This window comes from Pan troglodytes, chromosome 10, assembly GCF_028858775.2.
Source record: "Pan troglodytes isolate AG18354 chromosome 10, NHGRI_mPanTro3-v2.0_pri, whole genome shotgun sequence".
Classification (NCBI taxonomy): Eukaryota; Metazoa; Chordata; class Mammalia; order Primates; family Hominidae; genus Pan; species Pan troglodytes.
Genome location: NC_072408.2, coordinates 80,592,298 through 80,606,911, shown reverse-complemented (window position 1 = coordinate 80,606,911; position 14,614 = coordinate 80,592,298). Strand labels below are relative to the sequence as shown.

Below are 14,614 nucleotides of genomic sequence, written 5' to 3'. Positions count from 1 at the left end.
TTGGGATGCTGGAGAAGGGTGCAAAAAGGGGATAGATTAATCAATGTACAGATTAGGTTTTTTTTTTTTTTTGAGATGGAGTGTCGCTCTGTCACGCAGGCTGGAGTGCAGTGGCAGTATCTCAGCTCACTGCAACCTCCACCTCCTGAGTTCAAGAGATTCTCCTGTCTCAGCCTCCCAAGTAGCTGGGACTACAGGCATGAGCCACCACACCCAGCTAATTTTTGTATTTTTAGGACAAGGTTTCATCATGTTGGCCAGGCTGGTCTTAAACTCCTGACCTCAGGTGATCCACTCGCCTCAGCCTCCCAAAGTTCTGGGATTACAGGTGTGAGCCACCACCCGGCTGTACAGACCAGTTCTGAGAGAAAAAGCTGGATGATGGAATAAATGTTAGATGACCTGGGAAGACAGGACATAGGCAGCGACTCAGGAAAACAAAGCATAATGGAAGTAGTACTGAATATTTCTTAGACACGACTTCTCAAACTATCTGTGGTGAAAGATTATTTTGCCTGTCTGCATCATAGAAGGATAATTGTGGAAAAAAAATGGATTTCTAAAAAATTATCACATACTTGTATGTTACAGCAATGGCATTTTCTAGAAATGTTTGTAAATACTCCAATTTCTGTAGTAATTCTTTGTGGGTCAGTAACAAAAGTTCTCCAATGGGTATCAGTTTGAGAAACGCCTTCTGTAAGATAGTCTTAAACAAGTGTAATTAAGAAAAGTGTTCTATTTTTTTTAGTGTGAATCCCATAATAGTAAAATTTAGACAAACTACAGCACAGTTATTCAGTTAGAAATTTTATGTATTTTTTGTAAATAATATACACATACTCAGGGCTAGTATGTTATATAATAATAACATTTAAACAGAAAAGGACAAGGCACTCACTTTAAATACACCCGTGGCATCACTGAAGAAAAAATGAAAACTCTTAATGAAAGCTAAGGCTGTCAGATAATGTAAAGCAAAAAGTAATTTGCACTAATGATAAGGCAGATAAATTTGGATTTTAAAAAATTACTTAGGCTTTATGTCATCCTGATTATGTTAATGTTATCTTTCATAATGCTTGTAAGATCTAACACCTGTCTCAGTACATGTGGAGTCCAAAAACTGAATGATACTCCTCAGTCATGAATACTATTATACTTACCATAGCTCTACATTTAGACAAATGTTTCATATTGTGGAGAATAACTGGTAATGGAATGGTAGGGTTCTAAAGAGAAGCCAGTAGTATTTAGGAGGATTTGTAGGGTGCTGATGAGAATTTATGCTTCATAGAAGTAGTACCTTGACTAAAACTAATAGGCTATGAAACATTAAAAAACCTAATAGGAACAAAGCCGACTGAGCATTTAATGCATTTTCCTCCATGGACTATTCTGTATTTATTCAGAATTACATATAGCAAATCAACTGAGAAAAAAAAAAGAGGATTTTATTTCAGTAGGGAAAACACTCAAAAGCCTAAAATCTATTAAAGATTAGAAATTGGCTTGGAGCTTTGCATGTTACCATGTCAACTAGGAATGTGACTTCCCATTTCTTTGAAAGTAACAGCTGTTAATGTTTCCTACTGTGTGCCCATAAAATACCAAAAAAGACAAACTCTCTCTCCGTGCACTGTATATTTTCAAGTCTAAGTCATGCTGAAGTTGAATAAGAAAAGAATTCTAAATTGAGTGAGTTTATCTTTTGATACTAGCTTAGGCAAGACTTAATTGATTTATTATTTAATACTTAAGGACTGAAATATTTGCTAAGATATGCAAATGTGTAGAAAAACTATGGGCTAGATTTGAGATTTTATGCTTGTTTGAGAAAGTGTGACGTTACCAAGCAGGTTTAAAGGCCAGTGTTGCTAATTAACATTTATTTCTAAAGACACCCTAGTCAGTCTACTTCATTCTGGCTTGTATATTGACAGACCATATATTGCCTTGTTTGAAAATTTCTGAGACTGCTAGCTATTAACTAAATCCATTTTCTTCTTCTCTGGCACACAAATGGCCTCATTTCTCAGGCTTATTCAGAGTTAGACATAGCTATAGAACTGAGTTCCCACCAACGGCACATGAGCCATAATGACGTGAGCCATTATGGTCCAGTTCTGGTCCATTAAAACCACTTATGCAGTCTATTTTTTGTTCTTTCTCCTTATGACAGGTGCATACAGCGAATAAGAAATATCTGTGCATTGGTAGAGATATAATAAATCGGAGCCTGGGTCATTGAATGAATTCATGGACAAAAGATCATCTGCCTCCTGTACATTTAACAATTATTGTTTTGGGAGCAAAAAATATATATAAGCGTCTATTGTGTTAAGCCATTTGTTTGGTCCTATTTCTATTGCATTTAGGCTATACTAAGCAATACGTATTTACAGTAATAGACATAATATAAGAACAAAACGATAACATGGAGCAATTTTTCTACATTACACATTATAAGTAAATGTATTAGTACCTGGAAGACGCACAAAAAGCACATACTTCTGAAATTATATAATGCAAGAACCAAAATAACAAATTTAGAATGCTGTTCACATTCTTAATGAATTTCAAGGCATTTGTTCTTATAAATGAGAAAAACAAAACATAAGGAATAAATCAGAAGAGATTAAAAGGTAATAACGTAAGTCCAAAATGAAAAATTATTTTTTAAAAAAGACTGCATTTCAGGGAAAGAAAATAAAATTTGGTGCTACAGAAAACTGAATCATTAACCTCAAAAACAAATGTGAGAATCTCTCCTAGAATGTGGAGAATAAAGGGTAATGAATTTCAAATGTTGAAAAAAGAAGAGTGACAAATGTCAAGGTTAGATAATGTAGTGAAAGGTACCAATAATTTCTGTATCAGAAGCAAATGACTAAATAGCTAAAGATTTCAAGTGACAGAAAGCTGATAATGATTTCATAGTTTGCTCAGGAATATCAACAAAAATGATTTATTATGATAAAATTTTGAACTAAAAAGATAAGAAAAACATTATTTAAGCCATCACAAATGGAAAATAAGAAAGACAAATAAACAAAGTAATGGATACTACTGAAGAAAGGTCAGTGGTTGTTGTGATATTGCTGCACAAACAAAATGCCAGAATTCACAATGCACAGTTTTCAGAATATTGACTGAAAAAAAAATTGTGACCACCAAATGTCAAGCCTTGCTAAGTAGTCACTTGTTTGAACTCAATAAAAAATAAAAATCTTCTCATGTCCATAGTGTTAAAAAGTCTTTCTCATTCCTTTCTTTCCAAAATTTAAGATATGTATATAATGAAAGGAGATTAAAGATAGAGAAAAAATGTAAAGAACAATTACAGTGTAAGTGAATAAAGTTAAGTACTAAAATAAAAGATAAATGGCAAAAAAATTATAGTCATTTTTGTTAATCTGTCAGAAAAAGATGGCAGATGGTAAAAATATCAAATACTGAAAAATTTTATGTATGTAAAATGACAGAGTATTAAGAAAAATCTTTAACTGGTTTGAATAGAGCAAAACAAAAGTGGGCTAAATTTTTTTTGTTGTTATAGGTTTCATGCGCATCCGTGTGAAGAGACCTGTCAATAGGTAAGCCAAAATTAGTATTTTTCTTAATTTTATCAACTAGAAAAATACAGATTAAAAACAACTTTAAAAAAACTGTTAAAAATCACTTTGGAAAAAATTCAAGCAAGTAAGAACACAACCAAGAAAATTTAAAAATTGAGGCATATAGCAAGCTTGCAAATAAATGCAACACAACTTGTATCAATTAAAACATTAAATTTTAAGGAGTTGTACTTATTAAAATAAAACAAAGTGACAAAAGGTAGAATATAACTACATGAAATAGTCATACCTGAAATTAAGTGACATTAAAAAGTTAAAAATAGGTACATATCTGGTAAACAAAGCAAATGGGTGACATTTCATAGTATAACATATATTTTTCCTTGAAGGGCTTAATATATGATATTAGTAATAGCTGCATTTAGTGAGTTTTTATACTGTACCTGTGACTGTTCTATAACTTTATGTTTATTAACTCATATATAGTTCTAAATTATACTTGGTATAATTTTTGTTTCCAAGATAAATAAATAAATAAATAAAGCGAGTTAATTTTTTCAAAGACCATGTAATTGGAAAACAATGGAGTTCAGACTGATATCCAGGCCAGATAAATTCAGAGCACAAGATTTTTAGTTTTATATTTCTCTAAGAAGATAAAATCGCCATAAAACTCCTGTGCCTTAATCATACTGCATTGGCTGTAAATATGCAAGTAAGTTACAAGAGCAGTTGGAAAAAATAATCATACCTCTTTTAGACTTTGATATGTGTGTTTGTAAGATGTACATAATCATAAATAGTAATAATTAAACCAATAATATCAATAGCAATTACAATTTAATAATTTAATAAAAATTATTTTCTTCTATGCAATATATTAAGTACTTTACAAATTTCATTTAGCCATCATAGTAATTTTTGATACAGAAAAATAAAGCTAAAATAATTTAAATAGGATTTATCCTGAGACAGAAAGTGAGTGATTCAAGGTCACATAGCTGTTAAATGAGGCCAGCATTTTACCCAGAACTATTCTATGCCAGACCTGTACTTAACATTGTATTATGTTCTAATAAAATAATAAGGTGAAGGAGTGTATTAAACTTTATACCGTAAAACAGATCCTTTTGTCTAGTAACCATTAATGTTTCAAAAGCCAGCAATTGCTTATTAGAGTTCAACATGCTTTAAAACACTGAAGCTGTTTAAGTCCTAGTCTTCAACCTCAATGCAAACATCTTGAAGTCACCAAAAACATTTTTAATCTACCCTCTTGTACAAAAGTAAATGTCTTCTTAGTGAGAGAAAAGAGATAATTAAACAGTAGTTTTAGACTAAACATTAACAACTACATCCTAAATGTCAAAACTAATGCATCAAATATTTTCAAAAGAAAAATCAGTAAAACGTTAGTTAATTATGAATGAAGAGAAAATTAAAATAAATATAATGAGAATTCGATTTAAGAAACTGGAAAAGGAATAACATAAAACTATGTGTCTGAAATTGCATTAAAGCAAAAAATTAAATAAATTGAAGGTAAAATATATAATTGATAAATACATTCAGGAATTATTTATCTGACTAATCAATGAAATGAAGAAACCTGTGGTAAAATAAGCAAAGAAATAAAAAGACATAAAAAAGAGAATTAAAATAGGCATTTAACCTCAGAATAATGAATAAATAAGAAAATAATTTTAAAAAATTAAAAAAACAGTAGAAGATAATATTACAGATAATTCTAGCTACAAAAATTAAAATCTTAATGCAGTGGTCTTTTTTTTTAGAAAAACAATATGTTCTCAATTTTATTTAAAAATAAGGTAGATGGGAATGAAAATAGAGAATATATATATATATATATATATATATATATATATGTATAAGCAAAAATAGTCAGCAAAATGCTGTTAGTTTGTAGTAGAGCCAGAGCCTATCACAGAGCATAAAATTTCTTTGTCTCTGGAAGAGGAGAAGAAAACATGGGAAGCTTTTTGATTCATTTCATGAAGAGGTAACAACCTGACACTGAATTCTGATAAAGACATCACTAGCATTCTGTGAAACATAATCCCACCACCACCATTAAGTTTCCATATTTAATAGGATTGAGTTATTACTTTTATTTTGCAATCAGAAGGATAAAGAATTATTGGCATAAATCCTAAAATTAAATAATGATTCTTATTGGTATATGATAAATGTTGTAACTGGTTCACTGACACACTCCAAATAGAGGCCTCTGATGGTTGTTTCAGCTTTATTGAAATATTTTATTTTTCTGGTGAAGGTTAGAAAAACAGAACAATAAAACATCCGCTTATTTGGCATTGACTGTGAAATATGGGATGATCTGCAAGTTAGGTTCTCAAAATAATAGATTTAAATATTAGATCTAAAATTCAGTATCTACAGTTATAAACAAATTCTTGATCTTCCCCTTTATGATGCACAAAAACCAAATCACAATCATCTTTAAAGGTCTTCATAAATGATTACTAGCACACAGGGACAAGATATAGTTTACAAATAGAAGAAAGATTTGACCATACTTTAGAAGACTATTAAATGAAAACAGTAGAAAACACTTACTTAATAATAATAATATCAAAAGCTCTGTGCTAGGTATTTGTCTTGGCGCTTTGAACATATTACTTTGTCTAATTCTGATAACAATTGAATTGGTAGTGTTTCTCAGATAGGAAACTGAAGCCCAAAGAAGTTTAGTTACTTGTTTGAGAACATATCTAATAAGTGCCTGGGCACACACACATGCAGTATTGCTTTGTTTGGGTTTGTGCTTGTGAGCATACACCATAAAATATTAATATCAACAGTAGAAAGCTAAAGCAGAAATTGCCATTGTTAGTGGGATTTCAACCTGGAAAACCATTCAAAGGTGCAAATGCTCTATTTACTACTGCTTCTTTTCTGGCCCTAATTCATCCTATTATAATACTTAAGAGATACACAAAGCTCTGTTTTTCCCATTACTATTTCCCTTAGTGGGGCCACTGCCAAACAAGATTTACAGAGATCCGTAGAGCAACTGATGTTCTTGGTAAGACTGCCCCTCCCCTGGCCTATATGCTGCCTGCTTACAAACTGTTAAACAGATTAATCCTAAAAAGGAAGCGATAATTAGAACTGATTACCCAATTTTCCTTAAGAAACCATCAGTATTAATGTAATCATTTTATAGTCCTGTTTATTTTGGAAACAGCTAAAATCCCCAAACTTCTACAATCACCCATATGTCTCTATAGATCCCCTAATTGGACCCAATGTCCTAACATTCCCTAACTCCCAAACACAGTCACTGTAACTACCCTCTGTTAACAGCAAATCTCTATATCTTTACTAAGTCTTCTCTCAGTGTCTGAATCTGACTGTTACTCAAGGAGTCTACATCTCCTTAGTGTTCACCAAGACCATTACTCCTATCTTAAAACCTCAATTCTTTCTGCTTGGTTTATACTTCCCACCACCTGTCTTTCAATGCAAAGTCTATGCACATTGCTACTTCACTTCCCTGTCTTTTACACCGGAAACTGCAATATCCATATAGGTAAACTTTCAAATGCCATGGCTTGTCACTCCAATGACTGGCATTTCCAATGACTTTTCTTCTAAACTATTTTAGTTTCCCATTCTTACTGGCAATTAGTGCCATTGAAAATTACTGCCATTTAAAACAAACATAAAAAATGTCTTTATCAATGCTCATTCTTTGCCATCTACTTCAACTTTTCCATCTGAGTCTACTATCCCTTTGTCAACTAAGCTTTGGACAGTCTAGGACCTCATTACGTTGGAACCTTTTGGTATTCATGACCCAATACCTTGCTTTTCCTTATTTAACTTGTTTTATAACTTAGATTCCATGAAACATTATTAGAATAACTCTTTTAAATATACCATCCATTGAACTGATTTAATTTTCCTCTATCATGCTCATCTGATATACAAGATGCTAGTGACCCTCACCAATATTTCTGGCCTTCTTGCATCCTGCATCTAAGAGAATATTCCACTGCTTTGTACTGACCAGCTTTGACCAATAGGACATAAATGTGTCATATGCCATATTTTAGTACAAATATTATAGAACCAGTGTGTGATTCCCTGTCTTTCCTCCTTTTTGCTGAGCAATCACTAAAACATGTGTTGGTTGAAGGTGCCAAAATATCAAAGCAATTCCAAATACTGAGCTCACACAGGGAGGAATGTTTCCCTGGAGAGGATCTGGATTCACATCAGACTTTATGCAAATTACATATTTTTTATAGTAAGTCAATGTATAAGGGACTCACACTGCTATAAAGATACTACCCACACTGGGTAGTTTATAAACAAAGGAGGTTTAATTGACTCACGGTTCTACACTTCTGGGGAGGCCTCAGGCAACGTACAATCATGATAGAAGGGGAAGAAGGCAACTTCTTCACAAGGAGGCAGGAGAGAGAAGTGTGTGGAGCAAAGGGAGAAGAACCCCTTATTAAACCAACATATCTCATGAGAACTCACTCACTACCATGAGAACAGCATGGGGGAACCACCCCCATGATCCACACACCTTTCACCAGGTCTCTCCCTAGACATATGGGGATTACAGGGATTACAATTCAAGATGAGATTTGAGTGAGTACAGAGCCAAACAATATCAATATGCTCCTGGCCCCTCCTAAATCTCATGTCCTCATATATCAAAACACAATCATGCCTTTCCAACAGTTTCCCAAATTCTTAACTCATTCTAGCATTAACCCAAAAGTCCAAGTCCAAAGTCTCATCTGAGACAAGCAAGTTTCTTCTGCCTATGAGCCTGTAAAATCAAAAGCAAGTTAGTTACTTCCAAGATACAATGGGGTACAGGCATTGGATAAATGCTCCCATTCCAAATGGCAGAAATTGGCCAAAACAAAGGGGCCGTAGGCCCCATGCAAATCTGAAATCCAGCAGAGCGGTCATTAAATCTTAAAGCTCCTAAATAATCTCCTTTGACTGCATGTCTGACATAAAATTTACACTGATGCAAGGGTTGGGCTTCCATGGTCTTGGGTATCTCTGTCCCTGTGGCTTTGTAGGTATAACTCCTGTCCTGGATGCTTTCACGGGCTGGTATTGAGTGTCTGCAACTTTTCCAGGTGCACAGTGCAAGCTCTTGGTGGATCTGTCATTCTGGGGTCTGGAAAATGGTGGCCCTCTTCTCACAACTCCACTAGGCTGTTCCCCAGTGGGGACCCCAGTGGGGAAATAGGGGGCTCTGACCCAACATTTCCCTTCCACATTGCCCTAGCAAAGGTTCTCCATGAGAACCCTGCAGCACATTTTTGCCTGGACATCCAGAAATTTCTATACATCCTCTGGAAACTAGGAAGAGGTTCTCAAGTTTCCATTATTGACTTCTGTGAACCTGCAGGCCCAACACCACATGGAAGCTACAAACGCTTGAGCCTTGCACCCTCTGAAGCAACAGACTGATCTGGACATTGGACTCGTTTAGCCACAGCTTGGATGAAGGGAACAAGTTCTGAGATGGCACAAAGCAGCAAGTCCCTGAGCCCCACCCAGGAAACTTTTTTTTTTTTCTCCTAGGCCTCTGGGCCTGTGATGAGAGGGACTGCTGTGAAAACCTCTGACATGCCCTGGAGACATTTTCCCCATTGTCTTGGTGATTAACATTTGGCTCCTTGTTGCTTTGCAAATTTCTGCAACAGGTTTGAATTTTTCCCCAGAAAATGGGTTTATCTTTTCTATCACATTGTCGGGCTGCAAATTTTGCAAACTTTTATGCTCTGCTTCTCTTTTTAATATAAGTTCCAATTTCAAACCATCTTTGTGAATGCATATAACTTAGTGCTTTTAAGAACACTGTATTAGCCAGGGTTCTCTAGAGAGACAGAACTAATAGGATATATATATAATAGGATATATATATAAAATAGGATATACATAGGATATCAAGTTGACATTAGGTGGACTTTTGATGGTTAATACTGATTGTCAACTTGATTGCATTGAAGCATTGATCCTGGGTGTGTCTCTGGAGGGTGTTGTCAAAGGAGACTAACATTTGAGTCAGTGGACTGATATATATCTATATAAATGACATATATGTATATAATATATATACATATCATATATATACTGATATATATATATACATACATATATGTATATATATATATATCAGTCCTAGTGATCCACTAGCAAAATTTTTGCTTCCTGTTTCCATGACATAACATTCTTCTGGCCTAGAGATCCATCACTCCTAGTGACCCACTAGCAAAATTTTGCTTCCTGTAGAAGATATATATATATCTCCCTAAGAAAATATATGTGTATATCTCCATAGGAGAATATATATATAAATGTATCCTCCACAGGAGAATATATATAAAAATGTATCCTCCACAGGAGAATATATATATATAAATATATCCTCCACAGGAGAATATATATATATATAAAAATATATCCTCCACAGGAGAATATATATATATATAAAAATATATCCTCCACAGGAGAATATATATATATAAAAATATATCCTCCACAGTAGAATATATATATATAAATATATCCTCCACAGGAGAACATATATATATAAATATGTCCTCCACAGGAGAACATATATATATATAAATATATCCTCCACAGGAGAATACATATATATATAAAAATATATCCTCCACATGAGAATATATATATAAATATATCCTCCATAGGAGATATATATATATGCATATATATTATATATATATTTTATATATAATATATATATGCATATATATAATATATATATTTTATATATATTATGTATATATTATATATTTTATATATATAATATATATTTTATATATTATATATATTTTTAAATATATAATATATATTATATATTATATATATTTTATATATATAATATATATTATATATAATATATATATTATATATAATATATATAATATATATTATATATATAATATATACATATTATATATATATTATATATATATATTTATCATTCCACTGACTCAAATGTTAGTCTCCTTTGACAACACCCTCACAGACACACCCAGGATCAATGCTTTGTAGCCTTCAATTCAATCAAGGTGACAATCAGTATTAACCATGAAAAGTCCATCCAGTGTCAGCTTGAACCCATAAACATCTCCGAGATTATACATAATTTTCAAATAAAGACAATAATAAGGTCATAATTATGCCTAATACCACTATCCTTTGTACAACAGGAAATACACCAATCCCCAACCCAAATACTATTACATAAAGTTAAAAATACTTAAATGCTGTGAAGTCAATAAATCTTACATGATAAAGGAAAAATAAATAAACTGAAGATATTTTCTTAGTACACGTGTATACATGCACAAACATATTTTTACCAAGGGAAGAAGGAAATACCATGACAATTACAGTCTCCGTTTCTGCAGCTGGTCACGTAGTCATGGCTGGTATTTATAACTATTTTCTTCTACTATCCATTCTGTATTCCCTTTGCTTTTAGCAAGCACCTCAGCAGTTTGTGGTTTTTTTCCTGGTAGAGTGACCCAAACCTTCATTACTGAAGGGTCTGGGCCATTTGTAGTCCTGCCTTGATTGGGCCGTTTTAGTTTCCCACTGACCTTAATCACAGGGCATGGTAATACTAAGAGACGCCCTAATGGATCTCCTGTATTCCATGCATACTCTTCCTTACCTCTGTTGTGTAGTAGTAGACTGATTTCACCTTGATAGTCTGGTCAGTCACCATAGCCAACACTGTAACACCCTTCTTAGCCTGTTGATTTAAAGGTAGGAGGACACCACAAAGTGTCCAGGTGGCAATCTTAACTTCCAGTTTAATGGAATCGTTGTTGTGTCTCCTAGTGTCAGCATTCCTCCTTCTGGAGCTAGGACCTCTATGCCAGCAGAACGTTATGTCATGGGAACAGGAAGCAAAAATTTTGTTAGTGGGTCATTAGGAGTGATGGTGGGTGGTGCCACTTCCACTTCCACCCCATGATTCCTGGATCCATAAGTCCTGGCTATGGAAGAAACTACCATTTATTGGATGCTGATTCAGAACATACAAGGACTTCTGGAAAACTTTGCCCCAGCCCTGCAAAGTATTCTCACCTAGTTTGTACTGTAATTGTGACTTCAAAAGGCCATTCCACTGTTTTATCAATCCAGCTGCTTCAGGATGATGGGGAACATGGTAAGACTAGTAAATTCCATGAGCATGAACCCACTTCCACACTTCTTTCGCTGTAAAGTAAGTGCCTTGTTCAGGGCCAATGCTGTATGGAATACCAGGTTGGTGGATAAGGCATTCCTTTAGTCCACGGATGGTAGTCTTGGGATAAGCATTTTGTGTAGGATAGGCTAACCCATATCTGGAGTAAGTGTCTTTTCCAGCGAGGACAAACCTCTGCCCTTTCCATGATGGAAGAGGTCCAATATAATCAACTGCCACCAGGTAGCTGGCTGATCACCATGAGGAATGGTGCCATATCGAGGGATCAGTGTTAGTCTCTGCTGCTGGCAAATTGGGCACTCAGCAGTGGCCATAGCCACATCAGCCTTGGTGAGTAGAAGTCCATATTGCTGAGTCCTTGTGTAGCCTCCATCTCTGCCACCGTGGCCACTTTGTTCATGGGCCCATTTTGCGATTACAAGGGTGGCTGGGGAAAGAGGCTAAGTGGTGTCCACAGAACAGGTCATCCTTTCCACTTTATTAAAATCCTCTTCTGTTGAGGCCACTCATTCGGGAGCACTCACATGGGATACAAATATCTTCAGTTTTTGACCACTCAGAGAGGTCCAGCCACATACCTCTTCCCCAAATTTCTTTGTCACCAATTTTCCAATCATGCTACTTCCAAGTCCCTGACCATCCAACCAAACCATTGGCTACAGCCCAGGAATCAGTATATAATTGCACATCTGGCCATTTCTCCTTCCATGCAAAGAGCACAACCAGGTGCACCACTTGAAGTTCTGCCCACTGGGAAGTTTTCCCTTCACCACTGTCCTTCAGGGATGTTGTAGAAAGGGGCTAGGGTGCTGCAGCTGTCCACTTTTGGGTGGTGCCTGCGTATTGTGCAGAACCATTTGTGAACCAGGCCCTAGTTTTCTCTTCCTCTGTCAACTGATCCTAGGGAACTCCCTGCGAGGCCATCAGTGCGGACTGAGGGAGAGAAGGGAGGGTGGCATGAGTGGAGAGCATGGGCATTTGAGCCACTTCCTCATGTAACTTGTGCCTTCAGGACCTGCTTGAGCCCGATCATATATATACCACTTCCATTTGATGATGAAATGCTGCTGTGCATGACCCACTTTATGGCTAGATGGGTCAGAAAGTATCCATGTCATGATAGGCAGTTCAGGCATGGTGACTTGATGACCCATAGTCAAATGTTCAGTTTCCACCAAAGCCCAGTAACGGGCCAAGAACTGTTTCTCAAAAGGAGAGTAGTTATCTGCAAAAGATGGCAAGGTCTCAGTCCAAAATCCTACAGGCTGCCACTGTGATTCGCCTATGGGGGTCTGCCAAAGGCTCCAAACAGCATCCCTATCTGCTACTGACACCTCAAGCACTATTGGATCTGCTGGGTCATATGGCCCAAGTGGCAGAGCAGCTTGCACAGCATCCTGGACCTGTTGCAGAGCCTTCTCCTTTTCTGGACCCCACTCAAAACTGGCAGACTTTTGAGTCACTCAGTAAATGGATCAGAGTAACACACCCAAATGAGAAATGTGTTGCCTCCAAAATCCAAATAGGCCCATTAGGTGTTGTGCCTCTTTCTTGGTTGTACGAGGGACCAAATGCAGCAACTTATTCTTCACCTTAGAAAGAATATCTCGGCAGTCCCCCACCACTGGACCCTAGAAGTTTTACTAAGGTAGAAGGTCTCTGAATTTTTGTAGGATTTATTTCCCACCTTCTGGCATGCAAATGTCTCACCAACAAGTCCAGTGTGTTTGCTACTTATTGCTCATTGGCTCAATCAGAATAATGTCATCAATGTAATGGACCAGTGTAATATCTTGTGGAAGCAAAAGACAATCAAGATCTCTCCAAATAAGATTATGACACAAAGCTGGAGAGTTGATATACCCCTGAGGTAGGACAGTAAAGGTATATTGCTGGCCTTGCCAGCTAAAGGTAAATTGCTTCTGGTGGGCCTTATGGACAGGAATGGAGAAAAAGGCATTTACCAAGTAAATGGCTGCATACCAGGTACCAGGATTTGTGTTAATTTGCTCAAGCAATGAAACCACATCTGGTACAGCAGCTGCAATTGGAGTCGCTACTTGGTTAAGCTTACAATAATCCACTGTCATTCTCCAAGATCCACCTGTCTTCTGCACCTGCCAAATGGCAGAGTTGAACAGGGATGTGGTGGGAATCACCACTCCTGAATCATTCAAGTCCTTGATGGTGGCACTAATCTCTACAATCCCTCCAGGGATGTATTTTTTTTTATTTACTATTTTTCTATGTAGAGGCAGCTCTAATGGCTTCCATTTAGCCTTTCCCACCATAGTAGCCCTCACCCTACTAGTCAGGGAGCCAATGTGGGGGTTCTGCCAGCTGCTAAGTATGTCTATGCCAATTATGCATTATGGCACTGGGGAAATGACAACAGCATGAATCCGTGAACCCACTAGACTCACTGTAAGTCAGACCTGAGCTTAAACTTCATTAATTACATAACCTCCACAAACCCCTGTTTTAACTGGGGGACAATAATGACATTTTGGGTCTCCTGGAATCAATGTCTGCTCAGAGCCAGTGTCCAGTAGTCCCTGAAATGTCTAATCATTTCCCTTTGCCCAATGTACAGTTACCTTGGTAAAAGGCCAGAGGTATTCTTAAGGAAGGATAGGAAAAAAGTCGCTGCATAAATTGTCAGTAATGTAGTGGGGTCCTTCATCAAAGGGATCCAGCCTCCCCTTCATTCAGGGGGTTTGGGGTCTGTAAACTGGCTCAAGTCTGAAAATTGATTTAGGGGCCATGA

The 14,614-nt window shown here is 36.0% G+C and overlaps 1 long non-coding RNA gene across 1 annotated transcript in view; it reads left to right on the top strand.

The window, feature by feature from the left end:
* Positions 1–5,194, top strand: part of LOC134807489 (uncharacterized) — a 476,245-nt gene extending 471,051 nt beyond the window's left edge. The window contains exon 8 of the long non-coding RNA XR_010148081.1: positions 3,560–5,194. This is a non-coding gene — a long non-coding RNA (uncharacterized LOC134807489). The remainder of the gene's footprint in view (positions 1–3,559) is intronic.
* The last annotated feature ends 9,420 nt before the right edge of the window (positions 5,195–14,614 follow it).